This window comes from Stegostoma tigrinum, chromosome 11 (genome assembly GCF_030684315.1).
Source record: "Stegostoma tigrinum isolate sSteTig4 chromosome 11, sSteTig4.hap1, whole genome shotgun sequence".
In the NCBI taxonomy this organism is placed as follows: domain Eukaryota; kingdom Metazoa; phylum Chordata; class Chondrichthyes; order Orectolobiformes; family Stegostomatidae; genus Stegostoma; species Stegostoma tigrinum.
The window spans coordinates 68,473,886-68,487,136 of record NC_081364.1 but is presented as its reverse complement, the minus strand read 5'-3'; the positions used below and the strand labels follow the sequence as shown (position 1 = coordinate 68,487,136).

At 41.0% G+C, this 13,251-nt stretch overlaps 1 protein-coding gene across 1 annotated transcript in view; it reads right to left on the bottom strand.

Moving 5' to 3' along the window:
* The window catches only part of LOC125460531 (nuclear receptor subfamily 2 group C member 2-like), a 186,514-nt gene extending 173,937 nt beyond the window's left edge, over positions 1 to 12,577 (bottom strand). The window contains exon 1 of the mRNA XM_059649547.1: positions 12,425 to 12,577. The gene's annotated coding sequence lies outside the window, so the exon portion shown is untranslated. The remainder of the gene's footprint in view (positions 1 to 12,424) is intronic.
* Between the last annotated feature and the right edge of the window lie 674 nt (positions 12,578 to 13,251).

Genomic DNA, 13,251 nt, shown 5'->3' with positions numbered 1-13,251 from the left:
CCCTCTGCCTCCTATCTCACTCTATTCCATACAATCTAATCTGGTTAACCAGTGTACTAGGGGAACCTTGTCAAACACCGTACTGAAGTCCTTTTGGGCCCCTTCCACCGCTCTGCCTTCATCGATCCTTTTTGTCACTTCTTCAAAAGAAAAACTTAATCAAGTTAGTGAGACACAACTTCCTATACACAGAGCGATGTTGACTATCCCTAACCAGTCCTTGCCTTTCCAGGCTGAAAATTGAAAAATACCGAGAAAGTGAAGGTCTTCATCCCAGACTGTTGAACCAGGTGGCTAGAAAAGTCAACGTATTTGTGAATAGCCTGCAAAATTCTGTAAATTCCAGAATGATTCCAGTGGATTAGAGGGTAGCATATGTCACCTCACTATTGAAATCAGGAGAGAGAGATAAAAACACAGAACTACTGGCATGCTACTTTATATCAGTAACAGGGAAGATGCTAAAATCAATTATAGAAGATGATTATAAATAGACACCTGGTTGATAATGATCCAAGTGGGCGTAATTAGCATCGATTTGTAAATGGTAAAACTTTTATGACAAAGTTGTTGGAGTTTTCTTGAAGATATTACCAACAGAATTAGTAAAGGAGTCATTGGACATAATATATTTAGATTTCAGAAGGTATTGATAAGGTTTTCTATAACAAGTGGTTAGAAAGATTAAAACATATGGGATAGCAGGTTTTGGTATGGATTAATGATTGGGTAAAAGACCAAGACAGAGTAAGATTAACTCAGACTTTCTCAGATTGGCAGGTTGTAACTAGTGAGATATCACAAAGATCAGTACTTAGGGCTCCACATGTTCATAATGTATATCAATGATTGAGGTGAGGACCAAATGCAATATTTCCAAATCTGAAGATGATAGCAAGCTAAGTGGGAATGTATGTGGTGAGGAGAATGTAAAGAGGCTTCATTTGGATTTGACCATGCTTAGTGAATATGCAGGGTCATGGCAGATGGAATATAATATGTAAAAATGAGGTTATCCATTTTGGTAGGAGATACAGGTGTACAAAGTGTTGCTTAAATGGTAATAGACTGTAAAGTGGAGATGTAAAAAGGGACCCAAATGTCCTTGTTGACAAGTCAATGAGAGCTAATATGCAGGTCCCCCAAGCTATTAAGAAAACAAATGGAATTTTAGTCTTTATTGAAATAGAAGTAAAGCACAGAAGTAGTGAACTCTTGCTTTAATTGTATAAGAGCTTGGTTAGAACACACCTGGTGTGTGCAGGTTTGGACTCCTTATCTCAGGAACATGTGCCACAGAGGGAGTGCATTGAAGGCTCCCTAGACTTGTTCCCAGGATGATACAACATTCATATGAAGACAGAGTGGCAATCTGGGCCTGTATTCAGTGGAGTTTTGAAGAATGAGCTGTGTTCTAAGTGAAACCTACAAGATCTATAAAAGGAGATAGACAGAGTAGATGCAAACAAGATGTTTCCCCTGGGTAGGGAGTCTAAAACGTACCAAGTGAGGAAAAAGCACTGAAGTGTTCGATCAACCATGATCGCGTTCAATGGTCAGGCAAGGTCAACAGGCCGAGTGGCCTACTGTTGTTCCTATGTTCTGTGAATATTTTTAAACAGACATAGGTAGATTACTATTAACAGGGGTAGGTAGAAATATGGATTTAAGGTGATAGAATCATTAGTTTCTTTCTGCAAAGTAGGGATGCATTCAGTCTATTGGGTCAACACTGATCTTCCAAAGACACAGCCAACCCGTACCCTCACTTCCAAATGGCCATATCCTCATAATCACACATTTATCATGGTTAATCCAGCTAACCTGTTCATCTTTGGACTGTGGGATAAAAGTTTCTCTTTCTCCTCTCATTTTAGAAATACGTCCCCTAATTTTAACTCTTGTCTGAATCCTCTCCTTCCTATATTAGAGTGACCAAAACGGCACTCGGTATTCCAAAAGAGGTCTCACCAACATCCCAACTCCTAGACTCAAAAGGTTTGAGCAAAGAAAAGCATGTTAAACATTTCTTAACCACTTTGACTATCTGAGATGCAAATTTCAAAGAATCATGTACCTGAACCCTTCGATCTCTCTGTTCTAAAATGCCCCAAAGTGGTGTTCAGGGATGTGGAGATTAGGTAGTTTACAGGAGGATGGGTCTGGGTGGGATGCTTTGAGGGTTGATGCAGACTTGTTGGACCAAAGGGCCTGCTTCCTCACAGTAGGGATTCTATGAAACTATGAAACTACCCAGGGCCCTACCATTAATTGTACTTGCTTGCCTTTGTTTGTTTTACCAAAATGCAATGCCTCATATTTATCCAAATTTACTCCACCTTCCACTCCTCAGCCAATTGACCCAATTGATCAAGATCTCTTTGTAATCTTAGATAACATCTTCATTGTCCACTATACCATCAATGTAGGTGGTATTCACAAGATTACCAACCGTGCTTCCTATATTTTCACTGGGCAAGGAATTCCAATAGATTAACAACCCTCTGAGTGAAGAAGTTCCTTCTCAATTCAGTCCTAAATCTGCTCCCTCTAATCTCGAGGCTATGCCCTCTTGACCTAGCTTCCACCTGCCAGTGGGAACATCCTCTCTACTTCTATTTAACTATTCTTTCCATAATTTTATATGTTTCTATAAGATCCCCCCTTCAATCTTCTGAATTCCAATGAATATAGTCCCAATCTACTCAGTATCTCCTCATAAGCCAACCCCCTCAACTCCGGAATCAACCTAGTGAACCTCCTCTGCATCCCCTCCAGTGCCAGTACATCCTTTCTCAAGAAAGAGAATTATTTGTATAAATGACAAAAGTGGACCCAGTACCAAGCCCTGTGGAACACTGCTGGTCACAAGCCTCCAGTCCAAAAGACAAACCTCCATCATCACCCTGTCTCCTACTTAAGGCTAATTTTGTCACAAAGTGGCAAGCTCACCCTGAATTCCATGTGATCTAACATTACTAATTAGTCTACTATGCGCTACCTTATCAAAGGTTTCACGCAAGTCCAATATAAAACTTCTCTCCAGACATTCTATTCTTCTACCACCGGTTGAAATTTGATTCCTCAGCTTTGCCATTTATTTCCTCAGCCAGCTTCAAAGGCTATCAACTGTTCTTGGAGGTTTGAAGTCACAAATTAAAGGATACCCCAACCCTCCAATACTTTCCAGAAACTTCAAATTCTGATTATTTTTTCAATTAGGAACTGTCAAACAGAAGCAAGTGCCTTTGAAACCGCTGACTCAGCTTGCAGTTGCATTTCATCACGTCTCCCCTATTGGAATAAAATAGCCTTGTTTATTCACAATTTTTAAAAAACATATCAAGCTCTGAACATTATAACATTAACAAACATATCACAAAGGTATTGTTTTCCATTTTGTCACACTTCACAAATTATATATACTCACAAAAATAAAGATTCAAAAATAATGCAAGTAATTAAGTTAGAATTGAGAGATCAATTTGCACATACTCAAAGTATTACTCTTTCTATAAAGATGATGAATTTTCAAGTTGATTGATTCACTCTTTCAGTATTACCCAAAAATCTCCTTTTAATTTTGCTTAATGCTTTTTCTCGTGACTTTCTTTAAAGGTGATGTACGTTAATTTTATATTCGTCGTGCTTCCTTTCAGAATTCAACACAAAGTTTATCCTAAAGTTTTGGCCCCAAGATGCCATTTTTCAGGGGTCCAAAAATGTTGCTGTGTTTTTGATCTGGTTACAAATTGTCAAGAGCAACACTTGGGTCTGCTACGGTACATGTGCTTCTGGGTACTAATTGCTAAAAACTGGAATCTAGCAGAAACTTCCAGTCATATCACCACTTGCTTTCTGGATTCAGCACTTTGCTCTTTGTTCTTTGTTATGATGCCAGGTGCCAGATCACCAATTGGGCTTTCTGGTGCTTGTCTGAGAGTTTTTAGTTTTTAAAACTGATTCTAAAACACTCTGTTCAGGCTGTAGGCCACATAGTCAATTTTTCCAGATTGCCCTGTTTCTTAATGTCACAATCTTACAAAAAGAACCAGCAACTGAATTCTATTCCACAATAACTGAATTCATCTCATCTTATTTTAATTCAGGAATATTTTTAATTCTAAATTATTTACCCTGAAGTCTCCCCTCTAGAACATGTTAATTATTTCTGCCCTTCTTGCGCAAGCAGCTCATTTTGCAGCCAGATGAATTGTTCTTTACCTGCAGTAAAATAATTCCGAGGTTTTACTTATGCTAAGAAAGCTTGATGATTTTTGTTTAATTCATAAATTTAATCTGTCCAATCCTGTTTTTCCTCATCATGGTGAAAATGAACATTTTGAAATGCAGTTACCGCTACTTTTTTTCAAAGTTCTAATTTGTGTTCAATTATTTCACTCTGTAACACTGCGGTTTTGACACTGAAAAAAATTGACAAGGTTGGGTCCACAGTGTATTCCTTCCATTTCTAGCTGTAGATTGTATTCCCATCTGCCTTCACACCACTTGTTCATGCTTTTCAGAAACTTATAATTCGCACTGCTTAAAAAGACTCTCAAACAACTTAATGTTACCTTCTCAACCAATGCTCCATGCGATTTTTCAACTAATTTATAACTCCTCCAATACACCGTAGCAGGAATGTCACTTAGGACGGACACCAATAGTAACCAACAGTAATAGCTTGCTGACTGATGTTCAGATGGGATTCTGCAAGGGCCACTCATTTCCTGACCGCCCGTACAGTGTTGGTTAAGCATGGACAAAAGTGAACTCCAGAGGTAAGATGAGAGTGACAAACCATCATATCAATACAGCATTTGACTGAGGGTGGCATCAAGGAGCCTAGCAGAATTGCACTCAATGGGAATCAGGGAAAAGATTTTCTGCTTGAAATCATACCTGGGTACAAAGGAAGATAAGTTGTGGCTGCTGGATTCAGTCGTCTCGTAGCCAGGACAACCCTACAGGAGTTCCTCAGGGTAATGTCCTTGGCCCAAGAACGTTCAGCTGCTTCATCAATGATTGTTCTTCCATCAAAAAGGATTAGAAGTATGAATGTTCACTGATGATTACAAAATGCTCAGCATTCATCACAATTCCTTGGATACTGAGGCACTCTACATCCATATGCAGCAAGGCCTGAACAAATTTCACGCTTGAGTTGATAAGTGGCAATAACATTAGCATCACCAAAATTTCAAGGATTGGCCACCTCTATCAAGGGAGATTTCAACCGTTACCTCTCAATTTCTGTTAATATTGCTGAATTCCCCACTATCAATATCCTGGACATAGCTACTGACCTGAAACTGAAGCAGACTAGCTATATAAATACAGTGGCTACAACAGCAGGTCAGAGGCAAGGAATCCCACAGTAAATAACTCACTTGCCAATTCATAGAAACTTGAGATCCCTCAAAATCTTTTCATCATCTGCAAGTCACAAGTTAGAAGTATGATGAAATAATTCCCACTTGCCTGGAAGAATGCAGCTCCAATACATTCAAGAGGCTTCACATAATCCAAAAGAAAGCAGCATGCTTGACCGACACCACATCCACAAATGGCCATGCCGTCCATTACCAACGCTCAGCTAGATCCTTCCAAACCCATGACCACTTCCATCAGAAGAATATGGGCAGCAGATATGTGGGAGCAACACCACCTGTAACTTTCCCTTCAAATCACTCAACAGCCTAACATAGAATTCTGTCACCTGCCAGGTCAAAATCCTGGAATTCCCTTCCTAAGAGCAATGTGGATGTATATACACCTCAGGGAGTGCAGTGGTTCAAGAAGGCAGCTCACCACCACTTTCCTCAAGGCAGTTCAAGGTCGGTCAATAAATGGCGACCTAGCCTGTGATACCCATGGCCCACAACCAAATAGGGAAAAAAAAATCCTCAGTATCCAAATCATATTTTAAATTATTCCTTGCAAGGAACCAGGCGAGTGATTACTATCAATATTATAAATCAATGTGCGTGCATTCCGGAGAACAATTCACATTACCCACTAAAATCAGTGGGTATGATATTACTTAGGTACTTTATACATTGTCATAGAGTTGTACAGTATGGGAACAGACCCTTTGGTCCAACTCATCCATGCCAACCAGATGTCCTGAATTTAATCTAGTTCCATTTTCCAGCATTTGGCCCATATCCCTTTAAACCCCTCCTATTCATGTACCTATCCAGATGCCTTTTAAATGCAATATTTCAAAACATAAACCTCTCAATCTCTAGCAATGTGATGCTTTCTGAGAACATGAGAAACTACTTGCTCTTTGTATGTTTTATCCCATTGCACAATGTTTTCTGGAGAGACACTACAACAGTACATGTGCCACGTTCTTACTTTTGCAGCGCTCAGCCTTGATATGACCTTTTTATGGAATTTACAAGAATTACATATTAGTCTCTACAAAAGATAAAGTCTGGGGGACAGGTTTTCTTTTATCATTCTGAAAGCAATCTTCCCCTTGATTTTGGCCATCTTCTTCCCAGAACCCAATTTCTTTCTACTATCAAACTCTCTCCCCTCTCTGTTTTTTCTTAAAAGAGAGATTCCAAACAGGGACCTTTAATATGTTTCAGCCAGTTCATAACCATCTGCCATCATGGCAGCTTCCTTTGTTTTATGAACTTTATGTCCTTTCAGGTGAGTACTTATTCCAAATGAAGACATTTTAAAATAAAGTCTTCCCTAAGACTCTTGAAGTCTTGTACAATCTTCAAACTATAGCACTTATAGAATACCATATTTTTATCTCTAGGGAATTTCTATAAAGGTCTGAGGGTTTCCTTTTCAAATCTGTCTGTAGGCCTCTACTGCAAGTTTATATGTATTGCGAACAGCATGACTTATTCTGTCATGGTCAGCTAAGCTCTTCTAAAAAAAGAGATAAGTACACCTCCAGACCTTTCTTTAGGAAAACACTGTTAGAAGAATAATCCAAAATTCTTTAACTTATTTCAGCTTTGCAGCAATATTCTCAAAAAGACCCCAAGTTAATTTCTACTCCTCCCTCACTGAATTTCAGTGTACACTTTTAGCCTAATCGAAAATATAACAATTGAACTATTAATCGTCATTTGCTCTCAACTCTAATACATGTGCATGGAATTTAATAAGGTCATAAGTCAACCCTTAGATTCCAGGAATCAGCCCAATGAATCAGATTTGAAGTGACTTCACACTGCCAATATATTCTTTCTTCAAGGATCAAAACACAGTACTCCAGGTGCGGTCTCACCAACGCTCTATACAGTTGTAACAGCATTTTCCTATTTTAAACTCCAACCCTTCAAAGAAAAGAAAGCAAAAACACGTGATCCATGGTAACTTGGCAAGTTCAATCCAAAATTGGTTTAGTAATAGGAGACAGTGGTGGTAGATTGTATGACTGGAGCCCAATGGTGTGCCATTGCACAGGCACCCAGTGCTGGGTCCTTTTTTTATGTTTGTGATATTCAAAAATTATGTAGATAGAATTTAAATATGATAAATGTGAGGCACTCTGGAAAAAGGAGTAAGTTAAGGGACTAGTCAATGAGTGGCAAGACACTAGGAAGCACAGCTCTTGGGGTGCTTGATCACAGACCCCTGAATGTGGTAGACAGGCTAATAGGGGAGTTAAAGTATATTAGACGCCTTTTATCAGTTCTCTCATAAATGTAAGAGCAAGGTAGTCATGTTGGATCTGTACAGAGCTTTGGTTAGGCCATAACAAGAGTATTGTGTGCATTTCTGGATACCACACTGCAGGACGGATGTGATTGCCCTGGAGAGGGTGCAAAGGAGATTCACCAGGGTATTGCCTGGGATGGAGTATTCGGCTATAAAAAGAGATTGGATAACTCGGCTTGTGTTCTTTTGGAGGAGAGCAGATGGGGTGGGGGTGGTTGGGCAGATCTAATAGCTGTACATGATTGTAAACTGAAAGGCAGGAGGTTTAGAGGGGATTTGAGGATAAAGGTCCTTCACCTAGAAGGTGGTGAAGTTTTGGAATGCACTGCCTGGGAGAGTAGGTGAGGCAAGGAACCCGACCATCTTTAAAAAGTACAAGCACTTGAAAGTGTCATAATATTTGAGATTCATGGTCTTGTGCAGGAATTGGAACTAGTGTAGATAATGGTATATTTTAGCCTCTTCTGTATCTGATTCAGTGATGTCAAAAAAAACATTTTAACTGCTCTAACCAGCTACTCCCCAACCTGACCCCCCATGCCCTTTCGTAGTATTTCTGTCAGTAGTTCTGTCAGTAGTTCAATGTTAAGTTGAAATTGGTCCCAAACTATGATGAATGGAAGTTCATATAATAAGAATGGATACACTAATCCCAAACAGATAATTGGGCACCTACTGTAATTTACATTGAACAGGCTACTTCACAGGATTAAGGTGAGGTTCCACTTGTTTCCTTCGTAAAGCATTCCTTCCTTCATCAAAATTGACGATGTCCACAGCCAGTTCTGAAACAAGTCGGGTGAATGGCCGGCCCGGCAGTTTTACAAAGGGAAGAGTAGATCAGTGGGAGATACCAAATGATGGCAGAGAGCCTTAAATTTGTTTCTGCCCATCAGAACTGAGTCTTTAGATTAGAGGAAAAGTTCCAGAGATTTGGGGAATATGTCAATTTAATACCCTTATTCCAAAAGGGAAGGTAAGAAAAACCAGGTAACTATAGGTCTGTTAATTTAACATCTGTCATTAGGAAAATGTTAAAACTTATTACTAAGGATGTAACAACAGGACATTTGGTAGCATATAACAAAATTAAGCAAAGTCAGGGCTTTGGGAAGGGAAAATCATGCCTGGCAAATTTATTACAGTTCTTTGAGAAAGTAAGAAGCAGGATAGATAAAGGGGAACCAGTAGCTGTAGTATATTTGTATTTCCAAAAGACATTGATAAGGTTACTTAATAGAAGTAGTAAGGCTAGTTCCTAACTAGGAACCAATAAATGTAGTCAACTGATGATACAAGATGTGGCATGTTGTGATGTTGACAAAATGAATCTGCAAAGCATGGAGGTAGACTGAGTGGGAGGACAAAGCCTTGGCAGGAGAAATATTATGTAGGAAAGTAGGAGGTCATGCACTTTGGTAGGAAGAAGCAAAATTAATATTTAAAAAGGAGAGATGCCAAAGAAATGCCACACGAAGGGACTTGTATGTTCTTGTGTATGTAACCAGGTGCAGTAAATAATTAAGAAGGCAGATAGAATGTTGGCTTTTATTGCTTTGAAGGGTTGGAAAAGGCCTTGCTGAAATCCATATAAACTACTTCAACTGCCCTACCCTCAACCGTACACTTAGTTAGTCCTCAAAACTCCAGAGTTGTTAGGTATGACAAAGCCGCCCAATGAAAAAGTCATGCTGAATGTCTTGATCAAACCTCGCCTTTCTAAGTGGAGATCAATTTCCTCCATCATTATTTCCTCCAACATTCCCCCACCAATTTTAGACTCACTGCTCTATAATTCCTTGGTTTCTTTCTACTACTCTTCTTGAAAAATGGAACCACATTAGCTGTTCTGCAGTTCACTAGCACCTCTCGTGTTCAGAGATGATTTGTAAATTTGGATCAAGGTCCTAGTAATTTCCTCTCTCATCCTCCACAGCAGTCTGTGATTCAACTCATCTGGACCTGGAGATCTTTCCACATTTAAATTCCCCCAAAGCCTCCAATACCTCAATTATCACATCAATCTGCCCAATAATGTCCTGCTCTCCCCTTCATCCCCCGATTCTCCAGCCTCTCCTCTCACCGAACTCCTCAACAAACCCACAATTCATATCCCTATCTGATTCATCCATTCTCTCCATTTCCCATGTCAGGTGGCACGGTCCCTACTTGTATATCCCCCCATCACACTACATTAAGGTCATATTTGACCAATGTAGCATCAAACACGACTACAGAAAATGGAAACTAATGAAAACCTCTCCGCTGCTGGGCTTAATACTTAGCACAAAGGAAGACGGCTGTAGTTGTTAGAGGCCAGTTATCTCAGCTCGAGTATATCACTGCAGGAGTTCCTCAGCTTAGTATCCCAGGCCCAAACACACTCAGTTGCTTTACCAAGACCTTCTCACTATCATGAGTCAGAAGTGGAAGTATTTTTGATGATTATGCAATGTTCAGCACCATTTGTGACTCGTCAGACACTGAAACAGTCCAAATGCAGCAGGATCTGCAAAATATCCAGAACTGGGAAAGAAACAAAGCTTCACATAACACAGGTGACAGGTAATAAACATCTTGCCACCAGCAGAATCTAATCATCATCTTTAACCATGCCCTCCCTCCAATCAGCATCTTGGCATTAATATTTAGACTAGACACATAAATATTAGTTCTGCAATTGGAATCCTCCAGCAAATAACTCTCATCCTGACAACTACTTACAAGGCACAAGCCTGGAGCATTTTCCATTCTGCCCTATGCTTCCTACTGTTCAATCAACAATTGTACATAGCACATGTTACCAAACTGCTCGCATAAACAGAAAAGTAATTGCGAAACAAACTAAATGTTTTATTTGACAAATGAATCACAGTCATAGAGTTTGGAAACAGACCCTTCAATCAAACCAGTCCACGCCAGCCACGTTCCCAAACTAAACTAATCCCACCTTCGAAACCTTTCCTATTCATGAACATCTAAATGCTTTTTAAATGTCGTAACTGTACCTGATTCCATTTTCTCTGACAGCTCATTCCACTCACACCACTGTCTGTCCAAAAATGTTGCCTCTCACGTCCTTTTTAAATCTTTTCCTTCTCACCTTAAAAATATGCCTCCTAGTTTTCAACTCCACCTCAGGGAAAACACCCTTGTCATTCAACTTATCTATGCCATTCATGATTTTATAAACCTCTATAAAGTTAACCCTCAACCTCTTACACTCCAGGTGAAAAACATCCCAGCCTTTCCACTCTATTTTTATATCATGTTTCCTCCATTCCTGGCAATATCCTGGTAAACTCCTCTCCAGTTTAACAAAATCCTTCCTATACCAGGGTGGCCAGAACTGTACACAGTACTCCAGAGGAGGCCTCACCACTGCCTGTCAACATGACATCCCAACTTCTAGACTCAAAGGTCTGAGCAACACTTTAACCATCCTGTCTACTTGTGATGCACATTTCAAAGATTTATGTACCTGAACCCCTACTTCGATGGATATTTGCACTTGTCTGTTGTTGATACAGTGGTGGCTCATTAGTAAAATGTCTCTGATTTTTCAGTTCAGAAGTTTTTCTTTTACTGCAGAGAAATAAACATCTGCACAGATATCTGTACCTTTATATACATGTGTGTGTGTGTGTGTGTGTGTGTGTGTGTGCGCGCACGCGCGTACCTGTGCATCTATAACTTGTATCCAGTTCCAACCTTCTCAGTTAGCTGAGAACCAGTCTCAGCTTCTGTTGTACAACTCCTTGGCACCTGATCATCTGAACACTGCAGCAAGCCACAGCCATAAAAACCAGAGTTCACAACACAATTCAATTATTTGCTGTGAAATTCTGGGAAATCTGATTTTAAGAATAGGATTCTATGAAAGAACTGCAGTGTGGGAACAGACCATTCAGCCACGTCCAAACCAACCTTCTAAACGCCATCCCACCCAGACTCACTGCACATCCTACACCTCCACATCACTGGACACAATGGGCAAATTAGCATGGCCAATCCATGTAACGTGCACATCTTTGGACTTTTGGAGAAAACAGAGACAGGGAGAATATGCAAACTCCACATAGACAGTTGCCCGAGGGTGGAATTTAATCTGGGTCCCTGGCGCTGCAAGGCAGCAGTGCTAACCACTGAGTCACCATATCACCCTTTCTTATTGCTGTCCAAGTTCTTTAAAGCTACAAAAATATAAAGGCAGATTCCTTACACCAGGTGTGTTGGGATGAGGCAGTTGAGCGGAACAGAGTGAAACGTTCTGCATCCTGTCACCTCAGTAAAACAAACCAACGCGCACATAGAAGTCAGCATACCATCCGAGAGCACCGCCACAGGAGGGCGGCCAATGCACCGATCAGACGGAGCCCACAGCCTGAGCGGATTGGCTGATCCCCTGCCGTCCAGAGGGTCTGATTGGCTGAGGCCAGTCGTCAATCACTGCTGCTGTCGTTCTGGAGGTCGGATTTTTTTGTGGGGTTGGGGGAGGGAAGGGCAGCGGCGGCAAAGTCGTCGTCGCCGAGATCCCCCACTCACCCCCGTGCTGCCTTGGCAGTGAGTCTCCCGCCTGCCCGCTGCTGGCAGCTGAGCTTGAGCCCCGCAAGCCCTGGGCCCTTTCCCTCAGGATGAAACCGGGTTGTTCCCCTCACCCCCCCCCAACGAAGGTTTAAATCGACACCACGGCAGCTAAAGTGAGCCATCGTACAACAGCGCTTACCTGTTTAAAAAAACCCTTATTTCGTTGCTTTTAGTACCACGTTCTTTCCTTCAGAGGTCATAGTTCATGACCTTGGCTAGTTTTTTTCCCTCTGATGCGCGTATTAGGGATTCATTCTGCGTGGTGGGGGGAGAGGGAAGCCCAGCCGGGACGCATGCGCGCACCGTCCGCCACAATCACGCCCTCTCATTGGCCGCCAAGGTACGGTCGTCCCACGTGCGCTCGGCGGCGATAATTTGCACTTTGCTTCAAGTCTCGGCTATTTCCGGAGCGGCGCCCGCTCTCCTTCGTTCGGCTGTTTCCGGAGATCGCTGTCCAACCTCTGCGGTGCTGACCAACCTTGCCCGCTACTCGGTGGTGACATTCCTGTAAAACGTTTCGACTCCCTTTTCAAAATACTGCTCACTTTGCACAGATGGTTTCCCGTTTTCCGAAGGTAAGGGACAGAAAATGACATTGCCGGGAAATTAAAATTTCCGTTTCTGGGCAAAATACATCATTGTGGATCAGTTTGATTTAATGTCATCAGGGAAGCCCGGATAAGGTAGGTACTGGTGTGTACAAGGTATTCAAGGACTGAGGTATACAAGGTCAGAAAACACACCACACCAGGTTATAGTCCTTCTTCAGGTGTTAGTGAGAGATGTAGTATCAGACACAGACTTTATAAGTAAAAGATCAAAAGCTCACACCGTTGATGAGGATGTATTAAACAAACCTAAGATGCTGTTACATCTTTAATCAGTTAAGAGGTTTTAACTGATTAATATGTATATGTAAATCCCCAAATTCCTTTCAAGTCACTGTCCTGAGAGAACTAAAGATCT